This window comes from Chiroxiphia lanceolata, chromosome 16 (genome assembly GCF_009829145.1).
Source record: "Chiroxiphia lanceolata isolate bChiLan1 chromosome 16, bChiLan1.pri, whole genome shotgun sequence".
NCBI lineage: Eukaryota > Metazoa > Chordata > Aves > Passeriformes > Pipridae > Chiroxiphia > Chiroxiphia lanceolata.
In genome coordinates, this window is record NC_045652.1 from 11,605,051 (window position 1) to 11,616,280 (window position 11,230).

At 46.9% G+C, this 11,230-nt stretch overlaps 1 protein-coding gene across 4 annotated transcripts in view; it reads left to right on the forward strand.

Moving 5' to 3' along the window:
- ELFN1 (extracellular leucine rich repeat and fibronectin type III domain containing 1) overlaps positions 1-11,230 on the forward strand; it is a 105,388-nt gene that overhangs the window by 52,130 nt on the left and 42,028 nt on the right. For all 4 annotated transcript variants that reach the window (XM_032704388.1, XM_032704391.1, XM_032704387.1 and 1 more), the window contains exon 3: positions 6,706-6,840. The gene's annotated coding sequence lies outside the window, so the exon portion shown is untranslated. The remainder of the gene's footprint in view (positions 1-6,705; positions 6,841-11,230) is intronic.

The following is an 11,230-nucleotide window of genomic DNA, read 5'->3' on the forward strand; positions in this document are numbered from 1 at the left end:
ATCTACCCACTGCTGCCTACAGAAGCCCTCGATGGAGTCCAGGCTGAGGCAATGGATGGGTTTCTCTCTAGGACTTCCCTGCTTCATCCCCTGCTGTGTCAGCGCTGAACACAGCCTGCCGAGATTCGAGCAAATATTCAAGAAAAGGTTCAGGTTTTCACCGAGCTCAAACTATTGTACAAGAAATACCCTCAAGCAAAAACAGATCCGTGAGACTCCATCACACCGAGTCACTTCCCCCACCCCGGCAGGCACCACGCCGTACCAGACAAACTCCTCCAGATAGGATCCAGGCAGAGACGTTTGCTTAACACAGCAGCTCTTTGAAAAGGCAAATAAATGGACACTGAAGCTTCACAGACGTGTCACTGTGCAGCGATTTCCGTTTAGCATTTACGTTTAGTGCCAGGAAACCCTGACTCATGAATATGAAATCAGAAGGAAAGGAAGAAAGCAGTTGTTCATTATTAGAGCTTCGAATCGGGCATGTGGTGGAAATTAGCACTAAAAACATGCAGGTTAAAAAGAGAGGGGCTGGCTCTGGTGGTCCAGGAGGCTTGAAGAGCCTGGCTCTTCAACCAGGGGATGTGCTTTTGTGGGGCAGTCTCTGCTCTCGGGCTTTGCCCACGGGGTGTTGCTGATAGAGAGGAACCCTGAACCTCAGGGTTACCCATGATGAGGCTCTTGCTCATGTAGAGGTGGGGGAAGGCAAGTCCTGAATATTCTTGGAAATCCTCCAAATATACACTGGGGCAATGGTGAGCAAAGGCGGGGAAGAAGAGCCACTTAATAATTATCAGAAATAAGAGAAATAACCAAGAACAACTTCCAGGAGAAAGGATCAACCTCAGATGGAAATCCTGAGGTCCCAAAAAGAAAGCTCACATTAATTGAGGTTCAGTGGGGTAAAAATGAAGGAACCCACAGCCCTGATCCTTTTGAAAGTGCCTGTCTCTGTCCCATACCTGCACCCTAGAGCTGAGAAAAGCCTCTGTGAGCCTGGGGCGAGTCTGGCTCCCTTCAACACAAGATATCTTTCTTCCAGCCATGAAGGTGGGACACCATCCTTCTTTCTGCCCCTATTTCACCTTGAAAAAGCTGAGCTTGTTCTGCCTTGAGCCCTCAATGCCAGGCCCCCAGGAGGGATGTGAGTCAGAATCACAGCATTATGGAATACCCATAGTTGGAAGGGACCCACAAGGATCATCGAGTCCAGCTCCTGGCCCTGTACAGGACAACCAACCCCAAGAATCACACCATGCACCTGAGGGCATTGTGCAAACTTTTTTTGAACTTTGGTAGGCTTGGTGCCATGACCACTTCCCTAGGGAGCCTGTTCCAGTGCCTGAACACCCTTTTCCTGAAATCTCTGAGAAGAGTGATGCTATCGCAGCAAATATTTTTGATGGTACCAGGAAGGAAGAAGCAAATAAAGATATTGCTGCAGGGCAGCAAGGGCTTGATTTCCAAAGCAGCTCCTTGCATCGAACCCTGGGAGCAGCTCAAGGCAGCAAGGAAGTGTGTCATCCCCACTGGTGTCTTCATCCGAAGCCGCCCAGCTGTGCTGTATAAGTACCCCTCTGTTTCCTTGCATTTTGGTAATTCCAGTGCCCTTAAAATATTATAAGAGCTAATCTATCAGCGTGGGGCACAGCAGCTCACGGTAAGAGCAGAACACTCAGCAGATCCCGCCACCCTGGAGGGTATGAGGTGCCAGGCAGGCTGGGCAGGAGGTCGGATGATGGGTTGGGTGGGCAAATGCGCATGAGACCGGGCAGATCTGCCAAGTGTCCCTGTGCCACCTCTGCCCTTGGTGACAACACCGGATCATGGCTGTTTTGCAGCCCCAGGCTTTGCCCTGAGGTTGGGCCATGGGAAGCTGCTGGCAGGGCTCTGCTCCACCCCGAGCAGCTATGACAGCTTCAGAGAGTCGTTAGCAAGCAAAGCGCGCTTGACGTGAATAATTAAAACACCTGCTGTGCTTTTAAACAGTTCAGAGCCAGCCTTGGAGCTGCATGTGTGAGCAATGGCTGCTGTCTTTGGAGGAGGCTGGAGGAAAGAGGAGGGCTGATATCCAGTGGAAAATTAAGGGCTTGATACTGCTTCTGGCAGGAGGAGGGATGATGCTGGCAGCTTCCACAGGAATGCAGGCAGTCCCTACTCCTGAGTGAGACTGGAGGCTGACACAGCTCTCCTTGCTGATGAACAGGCATCTTGGCACAAAAGTCTCCTAAGTTTCCTCTCTGCCAAAGGTTTGAGCAGCAGTGGAGATCAGCACCCATCCTTCCAGCTGCCCCAGGGCTCTCATGCAGGTTCAGCTCTCCAAACCCGTGAGATGAGGACATGGAGCAGGGGAATGGGGACAGCAACACAGCCTTGGGGACAGTAAGTCACTCTACCAGCACTGGCAGCATGGGGCCCCTCTCCTGAGCACACAGAGGTGGGGTCTGGGGAGGATGCGCTGCCTTTTCCAAAGATGCCATTTCCCCAAGATATCAGTTTGGCACTGAAATCAAAACAGTTTCTGCATGAACAATTAACAAAGAGTTTCCTGCAGTCTCTCAGCAGCCGGACTCCCTCCATTCCTGTGGTGCTGTTGCTACTCCCAGCTGCCTCTGAGTTTTTAACAGAATAGCACTGAAGGCCCCTGTCCTCCACCACGGAGGAGCTTCATGGAGCAGGGGAAGATATGAAACACTGTGTTGGTGTCAGTGCCACTGGAGCGTGGAGCTGGGAAGCTGTAAATCATCTCTTCTTGTAAAAAAATGATTTTCTAGGCAGGAGATGAAGGGAAAAATGACATTCCCCATGAGTTAGTTTCAGATTAAATTAAACAATTGGTCAACCATAGCTATGTTTTTTTCTATATATATTTTTCCATGGAGAGCCTGGACAATTCCAATTTGAGGTCATTGTGAAGTGATCTTTTTTCCTTCTCTCTTTTTTTTTTTTTTTTTTTTTTTTTTTTTTTTTTTTTGAGTTCAGCCAATGATCCAAAAAATCAGTTATTTTCACAGCTTTGCCATGAATACCTCCAGGGTAGGTGAAAGCAAAGTTTTTAGTAGAGACAGGTTAAAAAAAGTCTGTTTGGGGACTGGCATGGTGAGGGGGGAGGGAGACCTGTGTACTGGCAGCTTTGCAACAGTGTGTGAACAGCATCCTGATGGTTGGTCCATTCCCTGGTCCCATGTGGGGAGTAGGAGCTGCTGCCTGCCCCCCCTTGCCCATGGCTCTTTGCCCAGGAAAAGCGAGGGCTCCTGAGCTGAAGATCAACAAATTAGTCTTCTTCTCCCCCATTGCAGAACGCTATCCATCTAAAGATTTCCTTTAATTTAGAGCCGTGTAGAGTTTGAAAAGCCCTTCAAGTTCGCTTGGGCTGATGAATTGGTAATTGAGTGTACCTGGATGTCGGTGCCGGCTCTGCCTCTCTCTGCATTTGTATCAGTCTGTGTTTGTTTTCTCGAGCTGTAAATCACTGAGAGCTTGGAGAGGCTTTTATCAAATCCTGCTAGGAGCCAGTCACTTTCCCTTTCACAAACACATTGCTAATGCCACGTGGAACCCACTGGCTTTGCTGCTCATTTAAAAACAATGAGGATGTTATTAAATGGGAAAAAAAAAATCCTTAGCAACGGGAGAGAAGGAGGAGGAACAGAATTGCTCCTGTCTCTCCGGTTTTTGCTCCTTTGGTCTAATATCTGTCCCATTGATCTCCTAATATGCTCTGCTTTGAAAACCTGATTTATTGTCCCTCACTCTCTTATCTCCCTGCGTGTCTCAGTGTGATAGAGCACACATTGTTCTCAGCTTCATTAGCCACCAGCAGGTTGGCTGCCACCCTTGGTCCAGCCCCACGAGCTGCTTCCCCCTCCTGGGCTGCACACCTGTGCCCCTTTCTCCACAGCCTCTGGCCTGCCTTGGCCAGCACTGGGCATGGAGAGTTAAGCAGATTGTTTAAAGGAGTCAGCCTCTTCCTCTCAGGGTCTCCAGGTTCTCCAGTGTGTCCTTGGTGTCCACCTCTCCAGTGGCCTCTGAAGATGCCTGGCCCTCTCCATCAGCTGTAGAGGACCACGTTGTCCATATCCATGGCTGATACTCAGTCCGGTCAATGTGCTCCAGTGCTGACAAATATGACAAAGAGAATTTCAGACACTAGAGGTAACACTCCTGATTTGCATTTCTTGGGGCCATTTCAGTCTTTCATCCAATGGAGGAGCTGGAACAGCACTCCATGACTGGTATAACCCATCCACCCAGCCTACATTTGAATATAGATTTTCAGTGAACTGTTATAGTGCTATTTGCTCAGCAGAAAAAAATGGCGAGTTAAATCCATTGACAAAGAAATGTGAGAACTTTGCAATCTGCATGTGAACATTTTGTGAGCATAAGATGAGGTGAAGTTTGCCAAACCGATTATTCATTTTGAATTGTTCATTCAGCTCTAATTGCTTAGGCCTAGCTGTTGTTAGAAGGACTGTGTGATGCCTTTGTAGTACGCAGTTAAGGTCAGAAAAGTGTTGGTAGAAATTACTTCATGTTAAGTCAAGCTTTTCTTTGGGTGTAATGGTTCTGTTCCTGCTTAGCTTAGAAAAAGCAGTAAATGATGCTGCCTGGCTTCTTGTTGGCCCTATGCAGCCCAGGTAGCTAATGGAGGGTGAGTGGTGTCTTATTGGCTCCCACTTTCTCAGTAGAAGGAATAATTAAATTCACCTCCAGAATCCCCATCTTCTCATATGTGGCACCATGCAACTTCCCTGCGTCTTAGCTAAATGGATTAGAGATCACGCATGCCAGGATCACTGATGAGGAAGCACAAACTAGAAAGTAACTGTTTGGTTTTCAGATTCCAGCTGGTATTTGCAGGACTTAGGTTTAGGAAAATCATTGCTTTTTTTGCTCCTAACCTGACAAACTTTGCCTGGAAACCCAGAGGAACAAGCATCAGGGAGCCCCACCGTCTGTCTTCCAGCAGCAATTTCTGAAATGGAACAACACTTTAAAGTCTTGCCAGTTCAGCCTTTCACTTTACAGAATATGTGCCCATCTCTAAAATACCAGGTTATTTTTCCTTACCCCCATAATATTCCCATCCAACATTCACTCTCCTGAAAATCACCAATCCAACATTCACCTACATGCATTCAAATACCTGTCACTGTTCTTGTGCTATTGCCCTTCTCATTCCAATTTAGAGATTATATTTCATAACTGACCTCCAACTACCTATTGCCTCCCCGTGACACTTCTCACCCTTGTCTACCTGATTGATTAGTCTATTATGCTCTCCACTCTTCTGATGACTTACAGATTGCCCTGTATCTGTCCCAGGTTTCCTTTTGTTCTCTAATATTCTTGGAGTTTTGGAACACCCTCCAGCTGCCATTCTCCCTCCCCATTCCCTGGCCTCTCTCTGCCTCTCTTATGAATATCTGCTTTGGAAAAAGGAGAAGAAATCTTTTGTGAAATAAAGCTCTACTTGCTGTGAGTTCACACATATGCTGGTAAAAACCACTTTTAAGACACTGTCATTCTCAATGGGGCTCTTTATTTCCTTTGCACCATTTGGAGGTAATAAAATGTCACTAGACCAGGCTGTGATCAGTGACATGGCTTAGAAGGCAGCTTTCCCCAGAAAATTTCCTCACCTGCATAAGTCAATGACACAGCAACAGAGAGGGAGTGATGTTGTGTTTAAAGATGTGTTTGGGTAGGAGGGTTCTGCCTCTGCTGGGGGAGAGGTCTGGGACATGTCCCAGATCCATCCATCTCCCTGCGCTTGTCAGAGGTTGTCCAGCTCTCTGATATTGTTCCAGGCTTGTCCCAGCTCTGTCCATCACTCTGACATTTAATTAACTGCCCTGTTCTCCTGGATCCTGCACTGGATTTGTGTTGTCTTTCTGAAATACCTCTTAGGTCATGTCTGAATATTACTAACAGGAGGAGTAACAAAATGGTTGTCACTAATATTGCTATTATTGTTATTATGTTGATGGTAATAAAACAAGACATTGAATACCATGAAGATGAGCACTGTTACGCTCACTGTCACTCCTTCTTGCTGTACTGGTTTTCTCACATCACAGGTGAGCAGGAACTGACAGCAGTGGGAAGCATAGAGAGCCCTGACCAGCCAGGCATCTAAAAGTAATAGAAAAACAAGGAGGGGGTTGGAAGTGACAACTGAGAGCAATAAAATCACACTTAAAATTTAAAAAGACGTTTATGAGACCAATCCTGCAGTGTAAGGATGATTATTAAGCTAATTAAAACCTGTCCATGCTGGGTGGCTGATGCTGGTGGTGGCAGTGGCTCCTCACTCCTCCAGGAGCTCGGCATTGATGTCTTGTACCATCTGCCCTATGCACGCCCAGAGCTATCCATCTTCCTTGCATCTTTTTCCATCACTGTCTGGCATTTGTCCCATTCTTTTTACTTCAGTCCCAGATCCCCTTCCAGTGAATTTCTTTTCCCTTTTCATTACTCTGTTGAGCAGCTGATCTCATTTGGACCTCCCTTTGGTCCTCCTCCCTTTCACCTCTGGTCCCCGTGTCTCTGTGTTCAATCCACAACTTGAGCAGCCATGCTCAAGCCATCCTTGGGATGGCTTCATGTTAATCAAGTCATCAATCAATCAATCAATCAATTAATCTTTTATGCCCCCTGGTGAAACTCCCCCTTATATTTTCTCTTTTTTCCTTGCAGTTCAAATACTGGGCTTGGTGACCACCTCGTGGGATCCCAAATGCTGTGTCCAGTGTGGCTCCCAGCCCCTGCAGACAACATCTAGGAGACCTTCATGACTGTAGCCAGGACCAGCAGTGACACACAGGCTCAAAGGTAAGGGGTGACCTTGTCAGTGGCATCTCTGAAGTGAGAGAAGTAGCTGGTGTGAGACAGCTGGCCATGGGAGAGAGCCAGCAGGGATGGAGTGAGTCTTTCTGAGGGTTCCAGTACCAGGAAATCCTCCTCAGGAGGAGATGACAAAGGGGAGCCTCATGGCATTCATTTCCAGTAGGGAAGAGACAGTGATCCAGGGTTGTGTTTCTCACATTGCTGTTCTTGGGGTGATTCCTGGTGGGACTCTTCTCTGAGTGATGTCCATCTTCTCTGAGGATTTCCCAGGGAAACCCTGAGTGGCTGAGCTGCAGCTACTGCACTCCTGAAAGTGTGGTAGCAGTGAAAGTCATCACGGTTGTATTTTCAATAGTTATTTTTTTAAGACTGGATTCACATTCTTCTTTTGAGATGTAAGGAGTGTGGAAAAAGCACATTTTTTTCCCTGCAGATGAGAAGTACAGTGTGTGCCTCCATCCCAACTTCTACAAAATTCTGTTTTACAAAGCGGAAAAAGAGAATCAGGTTCATGTTGGTTTTGTAACTCAGTTTTCTAAGACCAGATTTTGCCCCGTGTTTCTTTGAAATGACTCGCTGTGCTGGGCACTTAGAAATTTTCTCTGTCTTTCTCATCTCCACCCTGACATTATGAAAAGGGTTTTCATCAATCCATTCAAAGAAGGAGATAACTTTTGTATGAGAGTGCACAGTCGACAAGGTTGAGTTTTTTGGATAGTATATAATTTTTTTTACACTGTTATTATTTAAAACATGCTTTTTAAGAGGACAAAAGGGAATAGCTTAATGGAAACAAATTTCTGTAGCAAAATGTGCAGCTGGATAAAAAAAGATTATTTCTGTTATTGCTTGGGTAGACAGGTGAATTTGGAATTTGAGTACAAAAGGTGTTAAAAAGTCTGCTTAAACTTCCTTTCAGTGTTCTGTTGAGATTGAAAAGAGTAATTTTTGGAGAAAAACTTTTTCTCTGAGCCTCTATTTCCAGCATTGTAAAATCTATAGGAGCGGCCCTTTGCCACAGCCATTATCATGTTTTCACCTTTTCTTCTTCCACCTCATTTGTCCTTTTTTGAGAAAAATGTAGTGGTGGTGAAAGGCAGGCAGGTCCGTAGGTTGGAACTGGCCTGGAAGGGACAGACAGCAGGTGCTGGGGCATCCCTGAAAGCCAGACCAGACCATGAGGATGCAGTCCCTGATGGGAGGGAAGGAAAGATGGACAGCCTGGCCTGGGGGTAGTCAATTTGAAAGCACCTACAAGTCTACAGCTCTTGAGACCACCTTTCCAAAATGACTTTTAACCAATTAGGAACCTAAACATCAACGAAGATAAGCAGAGCTTAAGTACTCAGGTTCCTCAGGGCAGACACAAATATCTCAGCAATGCAGACAGATAGACAGTTTGCCTGTCCTGATGGATCCAGACCCAGAGCCAGGCAATGAATTACAAATATAAGTGCCAAAACAGCAGGCTTGGGACACAAAGGATAAAAGACAGTTGTGTTATTTGAGCTGATAAGCTCTGTGTCTCGTCTGGAAGATGCCGGCATCAAAGGCTCCTGCAGGGATTTTACAATGGAGTGTTATACCATCCAGCACTGAGTTAGTGAAGATGTAAAACGGGCCTTGCAGAGAAAGCTTCATGCCTGCCACAAAGGAGCAGAATAAGAGTTTGTTTTGAGAACTATTAGGCTGAATAATTTGAGATTGATCTCCATGGACACTGTGAGATATTGCTCCCCACAGAGCAATGATTGCCATTAGTGTCTCAGCTCCCTGCCTTCTTCTTCCTTCTTCTCCCCAGCCTTTGCAAGGGCTGGGTCAAATGCTGCCCAGGCAGCATGAACAATATTTCCTCCTTTTTGGTAATTATTGTCTCTTCTATTCATTCCTCAGAAGCCTTTTCATAAGCAAGAGGTATTTTCAAAAGTTGTAGGCATTCATCTCAATGTACATTTTCATGGCTATTCTCCTTGGAAGAGCCAGAGAGCTAATTTACTTTATTAGACCAAATGAAAGGAGCTTATGGAGGTAGCCTTGTGCAAGGGGTCAGGGAGCTAGACAGAAGAGACCTTTGAGACTGCCACTGAATGTCTTGCAGGAACTGAAAAGTAGGTTTCGCTGTTTAGTTTGGTGCTGTTCTTCCTTACATTGTGCAAGCTCCCTTTCAAGCACCAAGTGCTGAGATCTTTTGCATGGTCCCATCACTGGTCCTGTCATGAAGGCTTAAGAACATTAACTTCTGTAGGGAAGCATAACACCTTTGGATTGGCAAGCCTGAGGGTAGCCATGCTCATTCAGGGAACAGGTGTCCAGGTGACTCTGGTGAAGGTTCCCATGATGGGGAGCCCCATCCAGCCCATCCATCCCTGGTGTGGGAAGGTCTCTGGTGACACCCGACTGCGCAAACCCGTCTCCAAGCAGCTTCATGCAATGAGCAGATGACTAAAAACCGTCTCCTGGGCAATTCACTTCATTCATCAATTAAATTGTTTGCTGTGAACAGTTTGGCCCCATCCAGCTTCAGGATTTCAGCCTTGTAATTTTGCTGGCAGAGGACAGCAGTGCCATGTCCGTGAAATCTGCCTGCCAACTGCTTCCCCTGCTAAGCATTTTCTAGGCTAACGATCCCAAAAACCTTGCCAGCAGCCTCAGCTCTGTCCCTTTCAGGGCAAGCCACTCATTTAAACGTGAGCACATCTAAATGACTCCATCTGCTAAGTGACGTTAGTAAAGAAAAGATTATAGCAGGAGTTAGTGCTGTGTCCTCGGGTTGTAACCCTGTTATAAAATGGGCTGGAAGAACAAGGGGACTGTGAGGAGCTGAGACTCAAAACCACCTGGGTGACTGTCAGCTTGATTTATTTTCTTGCTCATTAGATAAATTAGAAAACTGGCAAAAGAAATCATTGCCCACTCTCAGCTGCTTGGTAACCTGCCACGTGGCACGAGATGCCGGCTGCAGGGAGATGCAGCTCCTTCCCACCTCCCTGGCCCCTCTCCCCAGAGACATGGGATGGGACTTGGGTCTGCTGGTGCCACACATCTCCTCAGTGGTCCTGTCACCCTAAAACACCTCATTGACCCATCTGGCCGATTGCTGGCAACTATTAGAGTTTCACTTTTCTCTAAAACTTGATTTTTGAATAGCACCAGTTTCCTAAGTGAAAACAGCAGCCCCAAATATTGCTTTTGAACACTGGCTTTGACCTCAGAACTAAAGCAAAATAACCTGGTTTGGGGCAGTATTTGTCAGCCAGGACCTGCTGCCCTTCAGAGATGTTGTTCAACATTTTGATCTTGTGGCTTGTAACCAGTCTGCCTCCAGCAGCTGCCCCCCTTGCTTATGAACCAGACTAATTTTTGTCTGTCAGAAGGATGAAGCTTAATGGTCAGACTTGCTCTAAATCCCTGGGTAAAATTCACTATCCAGGAGGTCAGACTCCAATTACAGCGCCTTCTAACCTAAAAACTCACTGAAATATTCAGCCTACATAACCAAATGTTAAATTTGGATCATTTAAGCCATCTTCTGTACATTTAGCTGCGTCTGATGCATTTCCATAGTACGAAATGAGGCCACTGTTATACACATTGTATTTACACACAAGGAAAAGCTTCCAGCCAGGATGAGCTATTAAGAGACTGCAACGCATTTCTCAGCCAATGTGGAGGAATCCTCGCTGCAAAAAGATGCTGAAACCAGGGGAAAACCAGGGCAGGAACCTCCTGGGAAGGAGACCTTGGGGGTCCCAGCACCACCCCGCTGGTGCAAGGGGGTAGGGCAATACCTGCCCTGCAGACCATGGTTGGAGCAGATTTCCATGCCCCTTCTTCTGCCTGTGGGATTTCTGCGCTGCCTGCACAGGATCTTTGTCACCCTGTCTCCGGCAAGTGCTTGGACATGCGTGTCCCTGTGGCTCAGCCTCCTGCCAGGTGTGCTCCCATGTGTACAAATGCTGCCAGGAGGCACAGGGCGGAGAGATGGGGCTAATTCCTTCCTGTCATATGCAAGGAATCGGCTTATGGCCTGGAGCTCCGATTACTCTTATCTTAGCCTGCATGATGCTAGCCACATCCTGAAATTACCCAGCTTTTTTCAAAATCCAGGGGATGGTTTGGACTCACCTGACCAACATGAACAAATTCCAGCCCCTCTTTCAACCCTAGCAGGTTCGTAGGGCTGCAAGCTAGCGCAGACCCAAGGCTGAACTAGGGGGAAGAGGTATATGAACACCCAAATGCACCCTATGGGAAGTGCCTGGGTGTGATGCCCAATTCACCTGCAGGACCCGATGGAGTCTGGTGTGGAGCAGCACCAACAGCCCCTTCCCAGCCACTGCACCGGAGCTGATTGCTCAGGCAGACTCACCTGCTG